The sequence below is a fragment of the Hyperolius riggenbachi genome, chromosome 4 (genome assembly GCF_040937935.1).
Source record: "Hyperolius riggenbachi isolate aHypRig1 chromosome 4, aHypRig1.pri, whole genome shotgun sequence".
Lineage (NCBI taxonomy): Eukaryota > Metazoa > Chordata > Amphibia > Anura > Hyperoliidae > Hyperolius > Hyperolius riggenbachi.
The window spans coordinates 439,729,574-439,751,187 of record NC_090649.1 but is presented as its reverse complement, the minus strand read 5'-3'; the positions used below and the strand labels follow the sequence as shown (position 1 = coordinate 439,751,187).

General features: G+C 38.8%; 1 long non-coding RNA gene across 1 annotated transcript; it reads left to right on the top strand.

Annotated features, from left to right (window-relative positions):
• Positions 1-4,318: 4,318 nt before the first annotated feature.
• Positions 4,319-21,220, top strand: LOC137570941 (uncharacterized). Its single transcript, XR_011031248.1, has 4 exons — positions 4,319-4,383; positions 9,900-10,073; positions 13,850-13,993; positions 18,856-21,220. It is a non-coding gene; the product is annotated as an uncharacterized lncRNA (long non-coding RNA).
• Positions 21,221-21,614: the final 394 nt, after the last annotated feature.

The window sequence follows — 21,614 nt, the reverse complement described above, 5'->3', positions numbered from 1 at the left end:
GTCCTAGGGGTTAACAATTCGCAGGCCACTTCAAACAGCTATGTTTTTTAATTTTCGTGTGGCAGGAGACGATATTCGGCTGTTGTACATACAACACAGTGCACCATCACATTCAAAAAAATTCAAAGGACACGACACCCTTTGGCGTTACTTCTTCCTTGGCATTTCACTTTGAAAATGCCCATAGGTATTTGTCCTTCATCCAGTTCTTAACCCATTCAGGTTCCGTCGTTTTCACGTGAGAAATGTTCACCTCCCATTCATTAGCCTATAACTTTATCACTACTTATCACAATGCACTGATCTATATCTTGTTTTTTCCGCCACCAATTAGGCTTTCTTTGGGGGGTACATTTTGCTAAGAGCCACTTTACTGTAAATGCATTTTAACAAGAAGAATAAGAAAAAACAGAAAAAATTCATTAGTTCTCAGTTTTCAGCCATTATAGTTTTAAAATAATACATGCCTCCATAATTAAAACTCACGTATTGTATTTGCCCATATGTCCCGGTTATAACACTGTTAAAATTATGTCCCTATCACAATGTATGGCGACAATATTTTATTTGGAAATAAAGGTGCATTTTTTCCGTTTTGCATCTATCACTATTTACAAGTTTAAAATAAGAAAAATATAGAAATATTTCATCTTTACATTGATATTTAAAAAGTTTAGACCCTTAGGTAAATATTTACATGTTTTTTTTTTTTTATTGTAATGTTTTTTTTTTTATTGTAAACATTTTATTTGGGTAGTTTTGGGAGGGTGGGAGGTAAACAATAGATTTATAATGTAAATGTGTGTTAATTTTAAATTATTTTTTTTTACAGGTGTAGTATTACTTTTTGGCCACAAGATGGCGGCCATGAGTTTGTTTACATGACGTCACTCTAAGCGTAACACACGCTTAGAGTGGCGCATTGGGCAGGGAACGGCCAGAAAAGGCGCAGCTTCTGAAAGAAGCTGTCGCTTTTTCAGCGGGGGAGAGGAATCAATGATCGGGCACCGTAGCCCGATACATTGATTCCCTGGCTACCGAATCCGCGGCCGGGAGTGCGCGTGCACGCGCACGATCGGCCGCGGGAGCGCGCGGTAGCGCGCATGGTTCCTGGACGTAGAAACTACGTCCAGGAACCAAAATAGGTTAAACATGAATAAATAATGTACTATTACCCAATATAGTAGTTTACTCATTTACACTGCTGTTATGTTCTATTACTTTTTTATTACTAATCTTTATTAATAATATATAGAATATTAACTGTAAAATTTGTATGCGGAATTTAAAAAAATGTGAAATTTTATTAAAAATGTATAACCTTGATTTTTAAATTTTAGTTGACTGAAAATTTAGACAGTAATTCAATCCAATTGTGTCAAGCGTGATCTAAGAATAACTTAATTTACGTTATTTTTACATTATATACACCTTCAGATTTCCTTTACTGACTAAGCAGGTGTTATTCACTACAACCACATTACCACTTTTTTTTTTTTTTGGTTTACTGCCGTGTATAACATTCATCAATGTACACTGACTGGCCAGTAGGGGGTGCTAGATAGTGAAGCTTGTCTTTTATTTGTAAGTAGGTCATGTTTAGTAATGGCAGCTTGTATTGGAAATTTTTTTTTGGAGTGGTGGGTTGAATTATGATGGAACACAATTTACTGTATGTCAAAGCTAACATTAATTGTACAAAACGAAAATTGAAAATGAAGCTATTTTCATAGGCACATGTAAGGAACGATGCTTTATTACAATGTATTTATGGGATGAATTCTATAGTCTTATGTTGATCACTTTTTACAAAAAGATGAGTTAATTTAATTAGCTGATGATAACATCCTCGTCACATATAATATGTCTATAGCAGTAGGCAGATATGTACTTTTTTTTTCATCGGAAATTCATGTAATAAAGTTGTATCAATTTTAGAATGAAATTCTTCCTATAAATATGTACATCAATGCGGTGGCTAACAAAATGCATGTCTTTTCCGTATGTGATTAAATATAAAAAAAGTTTGCCACAACTTATGCTGCTATTTAACATCTGAATAAAAGCATTTATATTATTTCTGTTCAATATGTTGATGATCCCTCTAATAAAGATTTTAATTTAGAAATCTATGCTGAATATCATAATAATGACTAATAAAAATTATTAATTCTATAGTACAAATGTACGACAGCACTTTAAATAAAATTTTCTCACCATGTACTCCAACTATATCTTGGCACAAAGCACGACAAACCTTGTGTCTAAAAAGGAAGATCGTGCTTTTATTATTTTACTTTTCACATGATTAGCTGTTTCTGGTGTCAATCACAGTATTGTAATTTTTGTGGTGACTCTCATTGGTTTAAAAAAATGTGTTAGCATATCACGAGGTTCATGCATGTGCGTGCACATGAGAATCACGTTCTTGTCATGCGTGGTTTTTATCCTATGTAATTTAGAATTAATATTATGTGTCCACATTATTATATAAATAATCTACATAGGTATTTTGTTTATCAGCTTATGTAAAATTTAAGTAGCTTTACTGAGTCTTAAAATCCCTTATGTACATGTTTAGAAATAGAGGTATGCTTCTTTAATAGTTTCGCGGGCCTGGATGTTCAGAGTCTCGCGAGGTTTCCCTATTCCCTATATTTAGTTGACCGTGTGACTTCGCTCATTGTTACACGCAGCTTGCGTTAAGCGAAGACAGCAGCTACCGAAGATGAAACGACGACTAAAGTCGCAGGGCGGTGGCCAGAAGAAAAAGAACGATAAAGGAAGACAAACCGAGCATCCACAATCCGTGTCAATGAAGGACAAGAAGACAACTGTTCGTGCAGATACATTTAATGTCGAGAAATCCGGTGCCACTGAAAGACACACCCGATCGCAAATGAAAAAAGCCGAAGAGAAACCTGGAAAAAGTACAGCAGTGCAAGAAAAATTGAAGGATGATGATGAAAAGTTTATCAAGAAGCCAAAAGATAACAAAAATTCCAAAGAAGACCAGAATACAAACATGGCTAAGAATGTCCAGACTAAAGTCCTTGATCTAACACAGTACAGAGATAACCAAGTATTTCAAACAGAAGAATCAAGCAGTGAATCCATTCTGGATCAAGCGTACTATTAATGGAAGATGAGGAAAAAAGTGATAAAGAGCAATCATTGCTTATGGGAACTAATAGAGAAAGAGCATTCAAATTCACTGAAGAAGAGAATTTAGAGTTATGCTCGCACTTGTGCCCTTGTTTTAAGTACATATTCACCAGAGAACAAAATGCTGAAGAATTGCGAAAGAAGGAGAAAGTCTGGGAGGACATCGCTATACAGGTAAAAATGTTTTATTTATATATTAAGAAAAAACATTTTCAGATATGTTTTAATGCTTTATTTAAAAATATATTTAACAAAAAAAAATACTTTTTAAAAACTTGTAAAGTAACGAATTAGGTATGACATCGTACATTCCATATGTTATGTCAAGTGGTTTTACTTTATTTATATAAGTATTTGTCAATGACAATCAATTATTTTACAGTGTAATATGAAATTAATTGCTCTCTAGTTGAATACGTATGGGGAACGTCAGACTCATTAATGAGTTTGCATTGTGTATGTGGGCTAGGAAATCCGACTTACCGTATATACTAGGATACAAGTCGACCTCGTGTATTAGTCGACCCCAATATTTGACCCTCTTAAGCTGGATTTTTTTTATTTACTCAAGTACAAGTCTACCCAGGAAAGTTAAAGACTGCACTTGGCACCAGGATGTCTCAGTGTGGTCACTGTGACCCCTCTGTGTGGCCCCTGTGTCCGCCAGGCTGTGTGGCCCCTCTAGCTTTGTGGCCCCAGTGTCCCCTTGGCTGTGTGGCCCCTGTAGCTATGTGGCCCATGTCCCTCTGGCTGTGTGGCCCCTATGTCCCCTAGCTGTGTGTCCCCTGTTTTACAGGAGCTGCAGCAGCCAGCATCTGTCTCCCCTTCCCCAAAGTGCTACAGCACACAGCTTGCTGAAATTCCCCCCTCCCTCCCACCACCAAGGAAAGGGCCCCGTCTCACTCACTCCCTCCTCAGCAGCTCTCCACAAAGCCCCCCTCCCTCCGGTCACCACGCAAAGGATGGCTTCTTCTCCCTCTCGCTCAGCCCTCTGTGTCATCAATGCAGCATCAGCGCTGAAGTGGAAACGTAACTCACTGACTACACAGCGTGACATCCTCTGTTGTCCCTCTGCTCGTTCTGGCCTGTTAGTTTAGAATACCACAGCTACGGCTCCGATGTCATGTGATTTCATGTGTCATCGGAGCCGTAGCTGTGGTATTGTAAACAGACCAGCGTGAGCAGAGGGACAAGGGAGGATGTCTCGTTGTGTAATCAGTGAGTTTCCACTTCAGCGCTGACCATTAGATGACTGCGGCAGAGGGGGGAGAGAGGGGGAGAAGACCATCCTTTACGTGGTGATGGGAGGGAGGGGGGATTTCTGGAAAGCTGCCAGCGTTAGGACTGAGTAAGGGGAGAGAAAGAGGCTCCCCTACAATTCTCTGCTATAAGTTGTGAAATTTAGGACTACTCAAGTATAAGGCGACCCCCCCACTTTTATAGTTTGAGTCAGTCCTAAATTTCTCGACTTATAGGCCTCGATTCATAAAGCATTACCTCATGCGGTAATGCTGAAAACAGCAGACTTTACCGACCACTTAGCAAAATGTCAATTCATAAAGGCTGTTACCGCATGAAAAGCTGACATTACCGACCAGGGAGCTAAATTACCGACTTGGCTGCAGTTACCGACAACACATGTCAGTAAATTGTCAGCAAATGTCAATTCATAAAGCCTTGAACATGCGGTAAGCCTGGCGGTAGTTACCGACACCTCTGGTGAGGTCTTAACAAGTTACCGACAGCTCTGACAGCTCTGATTAATGCAAAGTGCAGAGATCCGAAAGTCTATTTGATTCATCTGTGGAGAGAGCCGGAGAGCCGTCTGTGTGAATCATTTCAGCAGGCAGGGAAAGACTGTGTGACTCATCTGTCGGAGTCATCAGTGGAAAGAGCCGGCTGTGAGAGTAATTTCTGCAGGCAGGGAAAGACTGTGTGACTCATCTGTCTGAGTCATCAGTGGGAGAGCCAGAGAGAGCCGTCTGTGTGATTCATTTCTGCAGGGCAAAGAGGGAATCGGGACACTGCTCTACTCTACCGCTTAATGGGCTGCGGTAATTTACCGACCTCCAAGGGCAGCTGGGGAAATCTTTATGAATTAGCACACAGACCGGGAAAATACCGAGTGCAGTATTTTCCCGACAAGATTTTTGTTATCGCACTGCTGTTTATGAATCGAGGCCATAGGCGAGTATATACGGTACTTTTTTTTTTTTTTTTTTTTGGACTAGAATTTGAGTACAATGTGATTTTTTTATTTAATTTTTACCAAAAAAAGGGTTGTAGAGGTTTATAATATAATAAATAATTATGTTATTTAGATTTTATATGCTTTGATGTATTACAGTAAGAATATTTACACCGCTGCTAGCGCTATTAAATACAAAACTTTATTAAAATAACAAAATGGACACAAGGTTCACGCGGTGTGTAGTGCATTGTGTTCTTCTTAAGCTGTTTTAATAAATGAGATTCCTTTTTTCACTTAATCGCCAAAGAAACTCCTCCTATTCACACCCCTACAAGTGATACCACACTGAGAGGGGCGTGTAAGAGGGCGATTCCAACAGTTGAGAATGAGCAGAAGTGGCTTGTGAGCGGAAGTAGATAGTGTATAATAACTTCGTAGTTATGAGTGCATACTGATTGGTTCTGCTGAGTGATAGTGCAGGTGTAGTGTGAGAATGGGCAGCCCCGCAGGTTGGGCCGCTCTATTGCTTCTGCGCATGCAGTTATGGGACGTACGTGCTACGTCGTCCTCCAACAATGCAGTTTTGTGTAGTGTGATGAATGTGTATATTTCAGTGCTGCTCTGCTTTATCATTATAGTACACCCCTTGCTCGCCGCCCCTTCTGCGGTGGTGGATGGAGGCAGCCACAACGTTTATATACAAATGAGCAGCAGAAAAACGGGCATGCGCTGTTCTGCTGAAGACGTGTATCCCGATGCTGTAGTACGCGATGATGTTTCCTCTGCAGCGAGCTGGGCTGCTCTCGGGCTGCCTATTATGACATAACAGTGGCGAACAAGGGGTGTAGTATAGTGATAAAGCAGAGCAGCACTGAAATATACACATTCATCACACTACACGAAACTGCAGCGGTGGAGGATGACGTAGCACGCACGTCCCATAGCCCCATGCGCAGAAGCAACAGAGCGGCCCAACCTGCGGGGCTGCCCGTTCTGACACTACACCGTTTCTGCTACATCATTGAAATCAAATACTTATTTCTACAATCAGGTACTTAGTAGTTATTAATTTATTTAAAATGTTTGCATGTTAAAATTTAGAAGATTTCTTTTAATGAATAAATACAAATAATATATTTTTTGCTAGCATCGGACTGGATTTTCAATTATGTACATTAAATATTGTACCTAAATGCATAGTGCACGAGTGTGGATAAAATTCATCATTACACTAATAGCATTCGTATTAATTTAAATCTTTGCTCTTTCCTCCACTGTTGTGTGGCTTAGGTTGCAAAGAACCCACAGAAATGTTACAATCATCCATACAGAGCAATGCATAGTAAAGTGAATATTGTCATGTCTTAGAAGCTGGTGTTGTGTCTTATTAAGATGCATGTTAAGTTGATATGCCACGCATGCCCAGTAGTATACTGTGCTTGAACATTAAGTACGTCATTAATTTTTTCTGTGTTTAACTTATCAAATTGTTTGCATAATTACATAATGCATTACTCAACATTTCCATTTATGATTTTGAGTGAGCAAACTACCTATATGCATAATCCCACCACACATGCCCTACTGCTTCCCTATATATTTTTAAATAATTTTTCTCTAGCTTCAGCGTTGCGTGGAGATTGAAATTTTGCATACTAATACCTCATGTTATCCTTATCCTACATAAGTAGCCAATGAACCTTTTAGCAAGTTGAAGTTTGACACAGCTTTGGTAGGCAGGGATATGAGTTTTAAGTAGTATGAGTAAGTAGTATTTGAGTGTACAATACTATTTACATTACAGAATTCATGTTTCCAGTACTACATTATTATGTCAGTTAGAGATATTGACAGGTGTTCACATTATTTCCTTCACTCAAGGTTTTACATCTTGTAATGTTGATTTGAAGAATTATAATGGATAAATTGTAATATTTCTTTGTTGTGTCTAAGTACGCTGAATACTGATTTTTGCTGGCCGCATGCGCATTAGCAGAATGTGTGGACACATGTAACTTAGAATGATGCTAATGATGTTACAAATAGCAACCTATCTACACTCCAAAACCTTTTAAACTCCACAAATTAAGGGCATGGAAGTGACACCACTCACTACTTTTCTGGCAAATTTCTGCTGCAGAGCAGAGCTGGTTCCATATATAGGTTTATGTAATCAATCTCCGGAAGCAATGGGTCTAGGGTGCTGAAGATAGTTATTAATGTAGTTATGGTGGTGTCCCCTTTCTACCCACAAAATAATCTAAGTGTAATAGTTGTATAGGCGTAGATATTTACAGTAGGAAAAGTTTTGTAGTTTTTAAGGAAGCTTACGACCGGTGCTATCAATCTTTACACCTGGCCGAAAGCTCCCTTACATAACGAGTATCATGCATGCTTACTGTGAGTTTAATTTTTCTTCTGGTGGTTTAATTGTACATAACTACGCTTCCACAATTCTTACACTACAATATTATTTATTGTAGGGAGGAAACAGCCCAAACTACATTCTACACAATTTCTGCACCAGAGACCAAATGTTTCATAAGAAACTTTTCACTAATCTATCTCCTTGAATAGCAGGGATCAGGGAGGCTGCAATCTCTTTTTTTTTTTATGTATTTCAGGTGTTCACTCCTTACCCTCAAAATATGATTAGTGTAATATCTCCTGGTGCAATTTTTTTTTGGACAATTTTTTAACACCAGCATCATCATGCTATCGGAATAGTGGACTTAGTCTACAACTGCACATGTGTGGAAGCGCAAATCAACAGGCAGCCTACTAGGACACAATACTGGTGTAATGTATGATTGCACTAACTTGAAGCTCCCCACCACATAGAGTAGTACACATGCACAGTGTGAAGATAATTTTGATGCTGATGTTAACATAATAAATATCTATGCTTCCATATATAGTAGACTATTCAAATTTTCATAGAAGGGAATGGATCCCCCGAACCAACTGTATGCCATATTGCATCCACCGAGCACCAGTGGTTCAGGAGATAGATTCTTGAAATGAAACTTTGGAGGCAGTGGGGCTCGGGGGCTGCAATTTTTTATAGATGTAGTTTGGGGTCCCCCTTCCTACCTTTAAAATTTTAGGAGTGTAGGATGTGTGTAAGCAGAGATAATTATAATGTTACCATCAGCAGCATTATGAAATAGTAAAAGCCACCGCACAGTCTACTAGTGCGCATGCGGTGCACTGCAAATCCACAGGAAGTGTAATCAGAAACACAACACCGGCACTAATTCCCTTTGCTCATGTACTGCTTAATTGCACTTCCTGATGCTTAATTGGCTTGCATTTGCACCTCATGGGGGGGGGGGGGGATTTTAAATAAATGTTATACATGAACATCTTGCAAAACGAAGCGAATACATATTTATTGAAGTTCTATGTATGGAGTAGCACTCACTGGCATGCCATCCAGTCAGGAATGGTAGGTGTGCTGGAGAAAAATCCCGGACACCACAGGATTCAATAGTGTAAAAGCGTAATAATCCGCACCACCTTCATGCATGTATCTTCATTTATTGGTAGAAAAAGACAAACATATTAAAAAGAACTGCAGGGCAAAACAGTCCGCTGTTTCGGGCTACCTGCCCATCTTCAAGTTGCCCAGTTCTGATTAAAACACATATCAATGCACACATATATATACATCTCATCCAATTGTAGGAGGTATACAAATTAGAGAACCTGATGGAGAACTGATCATTTGCATATATTGACCACACCTATAAGGCCACAAAGTGAGCTGATTGGCTAAAACCGAGTTTCAAATTCCCAGTACAATGTAAATACAATAAAGATCGTTATCAGCATATCTCACAGTAATCAGATCTCTCATGATCTATATAATTATATAGATCATGAGAGATCTGATTACTCTGATTACTGTGAGATATGGAACGATCTTTATTGTATTTACATTGTACTGGGAATTTGAAAATCGGTTTTAGCCAATCAGCTCACTTTGTGGCCTTATAGGTGTGGTCAATATATGCAAATGATCAGTTCTCCATCAGGTTCTCTAATTTGTATACCTCCTACGATTGGATGAGATGTATATATATGTGTGCATTGATATGTGTTTTAATCAGAACTGGGCAACTTGAAGATGGGCAGGTAGCCCGAAACAGCGGACTGTTTTGCCCTGCAGTTCTTTTTAATATGTTTGTCTTTTTCTACCAATAAATGAAGATACATGCATGAAGGTGGTGCGGATTATTACGCTTTTACATATTTATTGAAAACATATCTAGCTATTCTAAAGTGAATGTTTCTATACCAGAAGCTATTCAGGCGTTGAAGCTGCATATAACAGGCCCAATTTGTTGCCCCCTCCCACGATCTTGTCAATACCTAAAACAGATACAAAGAAATTGTTCACTGTACGTGTAAAGTTCACCAAGAAAACGCATCATATCTTTATACAGTTATTTTGGGGAACTAATCTATTTACAGTTAATTTCACCTGTATTTTTATAAGAATTACGTAAAGTAAGGTATGTATGACTTTTTTTTTTTTTAGGTATCTTCAGTTTCACAAATTGACCGTTCAGCTGTTGTCGCAGGTTTCAGGACTGCAAGTCCAAAGTACAAGACAAGATATCTCGTGAAAAGTACACTACAGTTCAGTACAATAAATGGGAGAGAAAACTTCGCGAAGCTATCCTTCGAAATCCAACTCTAGGCCGTAGGAAAGGTAATTTTTTATTTTGTTTTACATTAAAAATAAAAAAAAATAAAAGAATTTGTAATGTACAAAACTGACGGCGGATGCACAAGCATAATTGCGTGCTTTACCTGCCTACTTTGTCACACCTGTGCCTCTGCTGTAGTGCAGTACATTGTCCTGTGAGTGACACTTTGATAATGGCTATAGATAGTGTACGTAAAAGGCAAAGTATTTGCATTGACGCATCACTGTCACTGCATGACTCGTGTGACAGGGAGAGACGCTTAGCCGACATCCGTGACATGCTGTTTGATATCCAGATCGTATGACTGCCTTTACTGCAAACAGATTGTGATTGGATTTAATTCTGAAACAGATCACAATATGTGAAGCTGCTGCAGTTGCTGCACCCTTCACACGCATACATTACCTGTTCCCCTGGCGCAACTAACCAGGTCCCCGCTGTTTTCTTGTACGCTCCCTGATGTGGACCGTTCCTTCAGCTACCGAACTTCCGGGCTAGGGTAAATTTAAACTGTGGATGGCGCTGTACTGTTTACCCTTCCTGCCTGGACTTAAAGAGAATCTGTACTCTAATATTCTTACAATAAAAAGCATACCATTCTATTCATTATTTTCTCCTGTGCCCCTCTGTGCTGTTTCTGCCACTCTCTGCTGCAATCCTGGCTTGTAATTAACAGTTTTAGGCAGTGTTTACAAACAAACTAACCAGCTTCTAATAGGCTCAGCTAAGCATAGTGTATGAGTCATTCAGAGTATGCAGGGGGCCTGCAGAGGGTGTGTATCGCTTCTACCAATCACAAGCAGCCCTGCACATTCCACACAATCAAGCTTTAGCCCGACAAACAGGACAGAGGAAAGATACATTGATTTATTACAGAGACAGTGCAGTTAGGAAAGACTGCAGTAAGCCAGAGCAGATTAGAACAGGCATAGGAACTTATAGGATAGAAGAACTAAGGCTGAAAAAATTGTTACAGAGTCTCTTTAAAGTTCTGTGTAGCTGGTGAAAAGGTCCATATTTCGGAGCGTATGCAATACAGTGGTGAACATGCTAGTGGCGGAACAGAAAATGTATATCCGCTGCATTGTGTTGGTCTTTGTGAATTTGCCCAACGCTAGCCATGCACTCACGACCCGCCAGCGATCGATAAAACTCTTCCTCACGGATGGTTCAACGTGAACATCTGATGTCACTGGAACAATGATTGGTCTATCAGCGTTATGCACGGCGATTTCACGGCCGATTTCATCACTGTGATAGGATCGGCTGTATATCATTGGTAAAATCATTAGGTGTATGGGCCCCTTTAGCAGTCATAAGACAGCAAAGTGCGTTGGATTTGTTGAAGACTATCTCATCAATGATGAGTCATCATGGATTTTAAAAGCAGGTGATACTCTTGGACTACCCGATAACTGGGAGACCATAAAATAAGTGCGTGTAATTCTCTAAAATTGTAATTTTTTTTTTATAAATTTGTTTTTATTTTTTTTATTCTAGTTGTGTTTTAAAATTTCAATTATTGAGTATTCTTTATCAATGTTATGTATTGCAAAAGTTGAAAAAATTCATGAATATAACCACATGGGGGCAGGCTTGGGTAAGAATGTACATTTTTTTAACAAAGACTGACCTATGTCGATGGATGTGAGAAGGCACATTGAATGCTCAAGTATTTATTTTATCATAGTTTTGATTGATGAGGTTGAGCAGTACACAATGAAACCGAGCACAGGGAATAAAAGATATTTCGAACTTACCTGTTTATTGCATCTTTATTTTCCTGCTGTACTGATGTTGATGGCTGTAAATATACAATTTCTATAGTGTCTGCCTAACTGTTCCGTAGCAATAAATTTGCACATGCAGCAAAAATTGGGCCACCAGTTATCTATTTTTAAAGCTTATGTCCAAGGCGTTATGTGGTTACTGCACATGTTATGTAAAGTGTGAGTAAAATATTAACATAACCTGGGTATGTAGGTCAAAATTTTTCAGGGCTGTGGAGTAGGTCCAAAAATCCACCGACTCCGACTCCTCAGTTTAGGATTCCACAAACTCCGACTACTCGACGACTCAGACTCCTTTAATTTGCATATTACAATTTTGTTGATTAACAGTATGTAACGTGAAATTCGTCTATTAACTGGCAATACTTAGGAATTTAAGAGACAACTGAAGTGTGAAGGATATGTAGACTATTATATTTATTCACTTTGTAATAAAACTAGTCCTTGGTAAGAGTACTTGTAAAAGGTACAAACCATAACAAAGAACATCTATCAGCCCCTAGGCAATGTAACTGTGGGTACATGTAAGAATTATGTGCAGATACTCTGCAGGGGAACAAGTAGATTCTTCATCTATTACACATTATTCATGTACAATCTGAACATGGATCAGGCCTTAGGCAATGTAACTGTGGGTACATGTAAGAGTGATGTGCAGGTACGCTGCAGGTGAATGAGGAGATTCTTCCTCTATTACACATTCTTCATGCACAATCTGAACCAGGTTTATGGGTGATAGACAACACCTCTGTGTTCAATGTGCACAACATTCTCAGTGGATTCCCTCCAGCTCTGTGGGGAGTGCATATGTAGAGTATAGTACTGCTGTGTAACAAAGTAAACCTGAGACAGATGAAATTAAAGTTTTCTACCTACCTGTGGCTTCCTCAAGCCCCCTTCAGGCTAATCAGTCCCTCGCTGTCCTCCTCCACCACTTGCATCTTCTGCTATGAGTCCAGGTACTTGAGCCAGTCTGTCATAGTGTGCATGCACACACTCCGCCGCCTGAAGCGTACTACACCTGCGCAGCACTATTGCACAGGTGCAGAATGTTCCTGGCTGTGGGAGCGGCACGTGGCTGGACTGCGCTGACTGGCTGAAATACCAGGACTCATAGCAGAAGATCAAGGTGGTGGAGGAGGACAGCGAGGGACTGATTGGCCTGAAGGTGGCTGTAGGAAGCCCCAGGTGTGTATAAAAAAAATTAATTTTCATCCGTCTCAGGTACCCTGTAATTTGTAGTCACCAAACCAAATTTTAACAACATATCAATTTTTTTTATTTCATGAGCAAAGAGAGCCCATACATTTGCATAAACCAGCATCCATGCTGAATTATTTCCATCTCATTGACCATCTGTTAATGGCACGGCTACACATCAGGCTTTATACTTACAGAATAGATGTTATGTAGTATATATATAAGATGTTCCTGTGTACACATCATATATACTGTACAGTCAAAATCAGATACGTATATCTGACTTAAAAAATATGGGGACTGCTTTATTGAAGCAGCACAAGTAACTAATTTTGATTGCCTTATTTAATTTTTGTGGACTGAGCACAGCTATTACTGTATTTTGACTGTATATATACATTATTTTTATGACTATTATCTGAGAAATAGAACATTGTACCATATTTTCTATTTTAATTCCAGTTTAAAATTCATTAGGAGTCGGAGTCGGTGCATTATTTCCCAACTACAACTCCGACTCCAGGCACCCAAAATTGCTCCGACTCCGACTCCACGACTCCGACACCACAGCCCTGATATTTTTTCAGACTGTTTTTTAAAAAAAAAATAATCCCTAATTATTTCTGGAAGGATAAAAAAAACCCTTTTTTTGGTATGAAAATATTTATTATATTGATAAATATTTTTTTAAATCAACTGTCATTGTGAAATTCAATATAGTATCAAATACTATTAACACATAGTGTACAGTGTTCAATTTTTTTTATCTAAAATTTTTATTTTTATAGGAACAAAAAGAAAGAAGAAATCCTCAGCAAAGAAGATAGTGTATAAGAGAGCACTTAGTACAGAAAATGAAGCAGGTTTGGAAAATGAAAGTATTGAGAATGTGGTGTCCACATCCAAAGTTTTGGAGAGTTTGGATGAAGAAGGTTAATATTTATCACAATCTATATGTTATAGTTAACATATCAATAAGCATATTTTACAGTTTAATCTCATTCCAATAGTGCAGTGTGAATATAGTAACAATAATTTTATACTTGATTTTAATTTTTTTTTCTAAATTTCTGGCAATAAGCAGACATGACTCCATCATGTGATGGAAATGAAAAGAACAACGTTTAAAAATTATGACAGTTGTACAAATAACACGTAGCAAATTTTTTTGGGTGGGATAATGAGACATAAATCATTCTTCTTCTAAGTTGATGGTCTGTTCCCTATTAATTTAAACAAATTTTTACGTCTTGTATCATTACTTTGCCCTTTTTTTTATTTAAATAGAATTTAATGACAGTAGCTCTGTTCTAATGCCCATAACAAGAATAGCAATAATGAAATCGTGACCTCGTGTATTTAACCAAAAAAGTAAGAAACAAGTCTATATAGTACACTGTGTATTAACAGATAACGCCCTTAATGTAATAATAATCTTAAGAAAAATTTTAAATAATGTCTAATGTGTAGTATTGTGTTATAAAACATATGGAATGAGAGTAAAATATAGCTAGTTGTATGTCTTACTCATGTTCACACAAAAATCAATATTGGTTTAATAAGTAAACAAACCAGTTCAATCAGCACAACTTTGAGTGGCTGCACTATTAAAATATTACAATTTTGATAGCTAATGTTATATGTAGCATTTTTTATCTTACTTCCGTTCCTACGCAAAATGAAATGGTACACCCATGACCCTGTTCGGCCCAGTTCATTGGTAGTTCAATATCCCTAGCATCTCATAGTCAAAATAGAGTACCTAAGCCTTGACAAGCAAGATTATTTGTTTACACATTGGATATAAATTCATTTAAATGGAATGAACACACAATTAATCAGGCTTATTTAACAAGCTGTTAGTTAGTATGGCTTCTGCCTTGCTGTCTGTGATATTTGTTATCTTGCATGAAACTTAAAGGTCGACTGTAGTAAGAGGTATATGGAGGCTTCCATGTTTAATTGCTTTAAATGTATTTCAGTTGCCTGGCATCAATGCTGCTCTATTTGTCTTCAGTAGCCTGAGAATAACCCATGAGACAAAAACGCAGCTATTAATACAATATATGATTTTTAATAATACAAATCCGTATCTGGTTCATGCTAGTATAGGTGTAATACCTTTTATAATATTGTAGACAGTGGCTAAGCATGGTTGCCTGTAAAATTTTTTACACTTAAATTAAAAAAATATGAAAGCCTCCATAGACCTTTCTCTTCATTTCGCCTGTGTGAGAACTTGAAAATTTCTATTTTGGTTGATCGTGTATATTGTACTCTTATGCTATTATACATACTTTGTATGTAGCCCACAAGCTTATGCACAGATTGATATCATGACATCCAGCGCTACCCTTAATACCTTTACGTACTGGACACTAGTAAAAATGTTCAGTATTACTGTCACGACTTACTTTATAAAAACAGTATTCAGACAAAAAATCCAACTAGGGTGACCCAAAATGGATCCAATTCAAAAGCCTGTAGTTCGACTACTTAGTCTCCTCTACTTCCACTAATTATTTAAATATTTAACAGTTATGTTTATTTTGTATAAAATTAATTAGACTACAAATCATCAGTGTATGAAAATAACTATTTTGAATCGTAATCATGGTTTAGAAGATTTCCCAAAATCCGAGTTCTTGAGTATGATTCATTGGGCCATATGCAATTTGAATTGATATAGCGTAGCGCCCACACTCGCAGCTGCAGACTCTGCAGAGGGGTCCCAAACCTGAATAAACTTAGTAAACAATCACAGAAAGCGCTGCTAAAAGGAGATTCAAGTAAAAAACAATACTTTAATAAAACAATAAAGGATTGGACAGAATTGTCCAGCTTTTTGGAAAAAATGCTGGTAGCATAAAATCACATGCAAATCGCATGAGATACTGAAACAGGTAAACACACCCGCCTCAGGTGTATATGTGCATATACTAAAACTGATAAAACTGGTTTAAAAACTGATGACGGACCTAGAAAAGTCCCAAACAGTGATCTTGTGGACAGGATCCCTCTGTCCTAAAACATACATAAAGGTCTACATGATCCACCTGGGAGGCCGATAATATCGGGGATAGGTTCTATGTCCTCACAGCTGTCTCATTATGTGGACCTCTATCTGCAAGAACTGGTCAAGAAAACTCCTGCCTACATCAAAGACACTGGCCACTTTTTAAGAATTCTTAATGGCTACGGATGGCAGGACGAGTACTGGTTATGTACAGTGGATGTTAGCTCGCTGTACACTGTCATACTCATACCACATGACAAAGGAATGGAGACAGTGAAGTTTTTCCTGGAGGAGGCTCACAACTTAAGGGAGGAACAGATACAGTTTATTTTGGATGGCATCCAGTTCATTCTTAAACACAATTACTTCGTCTATGAGGGTCAGTACTTCCTCCAGGGCACCGGGACAGCGATGGGGACGAGGTTTGCCCCCTCTTTCGCCAACCTCTATATGTCCCACTGGGAACGCTTCCATCCTTACGGCCCAGGGGGCCCCGGAGCCGCCCTGGTGCTCTGGAGGAGATTCATAGACGATGCATTTTTTATCTGGCAGGGCACTAAAGCCAGTTTGGAGGCTTTTATGAGGTGGATAAATGACAACAGCTACAACCTCAAATTCACAGGGGACTCTAGCCAGACACAGGTCAACTTTTTGGACCTTACCATTTACAAGGAAAACGACAAGATATTAACTAGAACTTATTTGAAACCAGTGGATACCAACAGTTTCATTAATATAGATAGTTGTCACCATCTTAAATGGTTGACCAACATACCTGGAGGTCAATTTCTTAGGCTGAGGAGAAACTGTTCTAGGATCAGTGACTTTGAGGTTGAGGCTGACATATTGCACGATAGATTTCAACAAAAAGGGTATCCAGTTGAAGCTCTAATGGAAGCTAGAGAACGAGCGAAAAGTACAGTAAGACAGGATCTATTGAGGGAGAGGGGGGTTCACACGGACCATAATGATCAGCAACCATGTCTTATTATGAAATATTCGTCACAATCTTCAAGAGTTCAGAGTATAGTGGGCAAGTATTGGAACATTTTGAGGGAAGATCCCATATTGATGCCTATGTTATCAGAACAGCCAAAATAGATTTTTAGGAGATCTCAGAATCTGGGCAATATATTAGCCCCAACCGTAAAAAGCACAACACAAGGTAAACAAGATGGATACTTCAAGAAGTGTGGCTTTTGCAGAGCATGTAGAGAATCCAACTCTTCAATTGAAAAAATACATGAAATCCAATCGATGACCAGTAAAGATAAATTTAAGATTAGGGATGTTACCAATTGTGACTCTAAGGGGGTTATATATGTATTAATATGTCCATGCTCTAAACACTATGTGGGAAGAACCAAAAGATCCCTCAAAGAGAGACTGAATGAACACTGTATAAATATCAAAAAAGGTTGTAAGAAACACTCATTATCAGAACACTACAAGATGAAACATGGATGTTCCTTTAAGGGAACCAAATTCTGTGCACTGGAGCAAGTAAAGAGACCATGGAGAGGAGGAGACTATGTATCAGAAATGTCCCGCAGAGAAACAATGTGGATTTTTAATTTAAATTCTCTTATTCCACACGGGCTAAATAAAGACTTGGAATTATTTGCATTTGAGCAAAACTGACAGCGCTACATAGGACATAAAAAGCCAGCCCCAGATCCCCCAGCAGCCAAGCTTTGAGAAAGGGGGGCGTTCCCTCCGAAACGTCAGCGTAGGCTGTGAGTGTGACGTCACCACCAGTGGGGAACGGGGTCAGCTGGAGCCAAGCGGCTGCTAACATCAAGCCTCACTACGGAAGTCCGCTCAGCGGCGTGCCGCTGCCACCCAAATACTCACATCATCTATAGGGGAGCCGGGCACTCCTGCCCGACGTGACACCTCCGTCTAGTCTCTTTTACTGTGCCGCCGGCCGGGGCCAGTAAGATAGAGCGGCTCCTCGGAAGACGCAGTCCTGCGCAACAACACAGATTAACCTCAACCAACACGAGACGGGTGAGATTGTTTCAGTGCAGTCGCACACAAGTTGGATTAACCTCATTGCCACATTGAAGCAATTGTATTTTACTCTATGCAAATCTGATAAATCAAAATCCTCCTCATTATGGAACAAGCCACTGTTAACATCTAAAGAAATCCCTGTTTTAGGACAGAGGGATCCTGTCCACAAGATCACTGTTTGGGACTTTTCTAGGTCCGTCATCAGTTTTTAAACCAGTTTTATCAGTTTTAGTATATGCACATATACACCTGAGGCGGGTGTGTTTACCTGTTTCAGTATCTCATGCGATTTGCATGTGATTTTATGCTACCAGCATTTTTTCCAAAAAGCTGGACAATTCTGTCCAATCCTTTATTGTTTTATTAAAGTATTGTTTTTTACTTGAATCTCCTTTTAGCAGCGCTTTCTGTGATTGTTTACCATATGCAATTTAATTTTTCTACAGAGTTTTCTCCTAGGTGAAGTTTTGAAACTTTTCAATAAAATGCCTTTTAAGACACCAGAGAACAACAAAATACTAAAAAAAAATTGTAATAGTACCCTTTTAACTACTTTTTTGTACTTGTTTTCTTTTTAAAGTGCTGAAAAATTATGTAAATAGAAGATTAAAAATTATCTCCTGTGAGGAAAGTTGTTTGAAAAAGTGAATTGCATATGGCCCATAGTCTGAATACACAGTTCTGAGTTGAAGTGTATCAATATATATGAAATGTGTTAATAAGTTCTACACAATAATAATTTAACTAAAAATTCTTGTACAGAACATGAAAGCAAAGAAGTGTGTTTACCTGGGAAAAAACAAGAAGAAAAATAAAATTGGAAATGGAAAAGAAGGAAAAATAGAGAAAGATAACACCAGTGGTACAAAAATTGGAAAACAGACTCTGGAAAACCAGGAGTCCGTGACACCCATGGAAAGAAAAAGAAAAGAGGAGAAAAATCATGCTCATGATGAATACATAAGTGAAGGAAACTCTAACGTGTGTGACAACATAGACCCTGGAAATGGGAATGAATCATCCAAAAAAAAAAAAATCACAGTTACTGTTGACATGCACAAGGTATTAGAAACAAAAAAAAGAGGTTAATAAATTAGTAGCTAGTGAGAAAACAACCAAATTTCTACAAGACCAAAGCGCTCGGCAACCAAAAACTACACAAAGTGCAATGAATACGTTTACGATGCTTGTGTTTACAGTCTTGAAAGAAAAAAGAAAGAGGTTAAAGAAAACTTAGTTTCAGGGATAGTTGAATATGAGGTGTCTTCCAATGACGATGACAAATTGGGTAATGATACACCCTCCAAAGAGATAGAAGTGCAGGGAAAAAATAAGGACAAGACAGGATGTGTGGTTGAAGAATCTGAAGTCGAGGAAGAATGTGTAGAAAGTATAGAAAACAGTGATTCCAATAAAGAAACTGAGCCAGTTTCCAAAAGTATTAGTCAAGACATTAGTGATGCAATGTTACAAAAAAACACTACTTTACATATGGACCGTATGTTAAATCTTTCCAAAAACATATATGAGCTTATGAGTCTACTCTTAGAAAATCTAAAGTATGTCCATGAAAATCAGCTTGAGATTTTACAAAGGCAGAATACAATTCTGGATGGGAAGCGCAAACCTTCACCATAATCTGATAGACAACATTGGGTGAACACAGTAATCTGTGTTTCATTGTGTTCAGAGTAGTGTCCTTGTCAAACAGTAATTGTTCAGTTGCTTTAGAGTTTACTATTAATAGTGTAATTTTAACTTCATCCATCGATAAAGTATAAAACATTTTACTTTACAGTGGCACTGAGGAAATAGGTATATGGAGACGCCCAAGTTTATTTCCTTGTAAACAATAACAGTTGGCTGGTAGGCCTGCAGATCCTCTGCCTCTAATATTATCCATAGGCACTGAACAAGCATGCAGCGGATCCTGCATTTCATACTTTAAAGTACGATCATACCAGACTAGCTACATGCTTATTTGTGATGTTCATTTGAATATAATGCCTAAAATATAACACATTTTATGTACGACAACTGTTATTGATGTGAATAAAGTAAACTTGGCAGACTATGTATACCTATTAATTCAGTTTAAATGTAAAAGAAAGGAACTTTTTATTTGTAGTTTACATTGACAAATACACCAGCATGGAATTTTATTTCTACCTACTTATGTTAAATAAAAACTGCAAAGAATTACTAATTTTAAAAGTTATGCTGCATACACACTTGAGATAAAAGTCTTTGGCAAATGCAAGATCGCAGATCAATTTTAACACATTCCATGTTGTATCACAGCCATACCTACACAGTATATAATATGGAGCTGCACTCCACCAACAGATACAACCTTTGCAAGATGCTGCACACAAAGATGCCCGTACTAATTCAAAAGATCTGTTCCTGCCAAAGATCCATTCCTGCTAAATTCAATCATAGTCTATGAGATCTGCAGATCATCATACACACGCTGTTTAACAGACTTCATCTGCAGATCTGAAAATACATCCTGGTGGATCCGTTCTCCAGATGATTATCTGTTAATCAAGGTGTGTATGAGGATCTGCAGATCTCATAGACAATTACTGCATATTGCTGGAATGGATCTTTTGCATTAACAGGTGTATTGCAGATAATGATCTTTAGAATGTGTACGGGCATCTGTGTGTGCAGCATCGTGGAAAGTGTTTATCTGATGTGGAGTTCAGCTCCATATAATCTACTGTGTAGGTATGGCTCTCATACTGTATGGAATGTGTTAAAATAGGTCTGTGGTCTTTCCTTTTCCAAATAATTTTATCTCAAGTGTGTATGTAGCATAAGTGCTAGAGTTTTGATTGAATTTGAACCACATGTTTAAGTTTTGGACTATATTAAAATGAAAACAGAATGGAGCACTCTGGCAAATGATGACGTGACGCCGCATACTGGACATGTGCGAGTGCCCTCTATGATGCGCTGGCGCATCTATGTAACGTTATTGCGCATGTGCAGTATCGAGCAGACGGCCTTCATGAGCCCAAGTGCTTCATAAAACTTCAGAAGTGCCCACGACCGTGGATTTGCTTAACCACTTGCCGACCGCACGCTTATACCGTGCGTCGGCAAAGTGGCAGCTGCAGGACCAGCGACGTAGTTCTGCGTCGCCGGCTGCAGGCTAATTAATCAGGAAGCAGCCGCTCGCGCGAGCGGCTGCTTCCTGTCAATTCACGGCGGGGGGCTCCGTGAATAGCCTGCGGGCCGCCGATGGCGGCTCGCAGGCTAAATGTAAACACAAGCGGAAATAATCCGCTTTGTTTACATAGTACGGCGCTGCTGCGCAGCAGCGCCGTAAGGCAGATCGGCGATCCCCGGCCAATCAGCGGCCGGGGATCGCCGCCATGTGACAGGGGACGTCCTGTCACTGGCTGCACAGGACGGATAGCGTCCTGTGCAGCCCCGATCACCGGGGATAAGCAGGTAGGAGAGGGAGGGGGGAATTTCGCCGCGGAGGGGGGCTTTGAGGTGCCCCCCCTCGC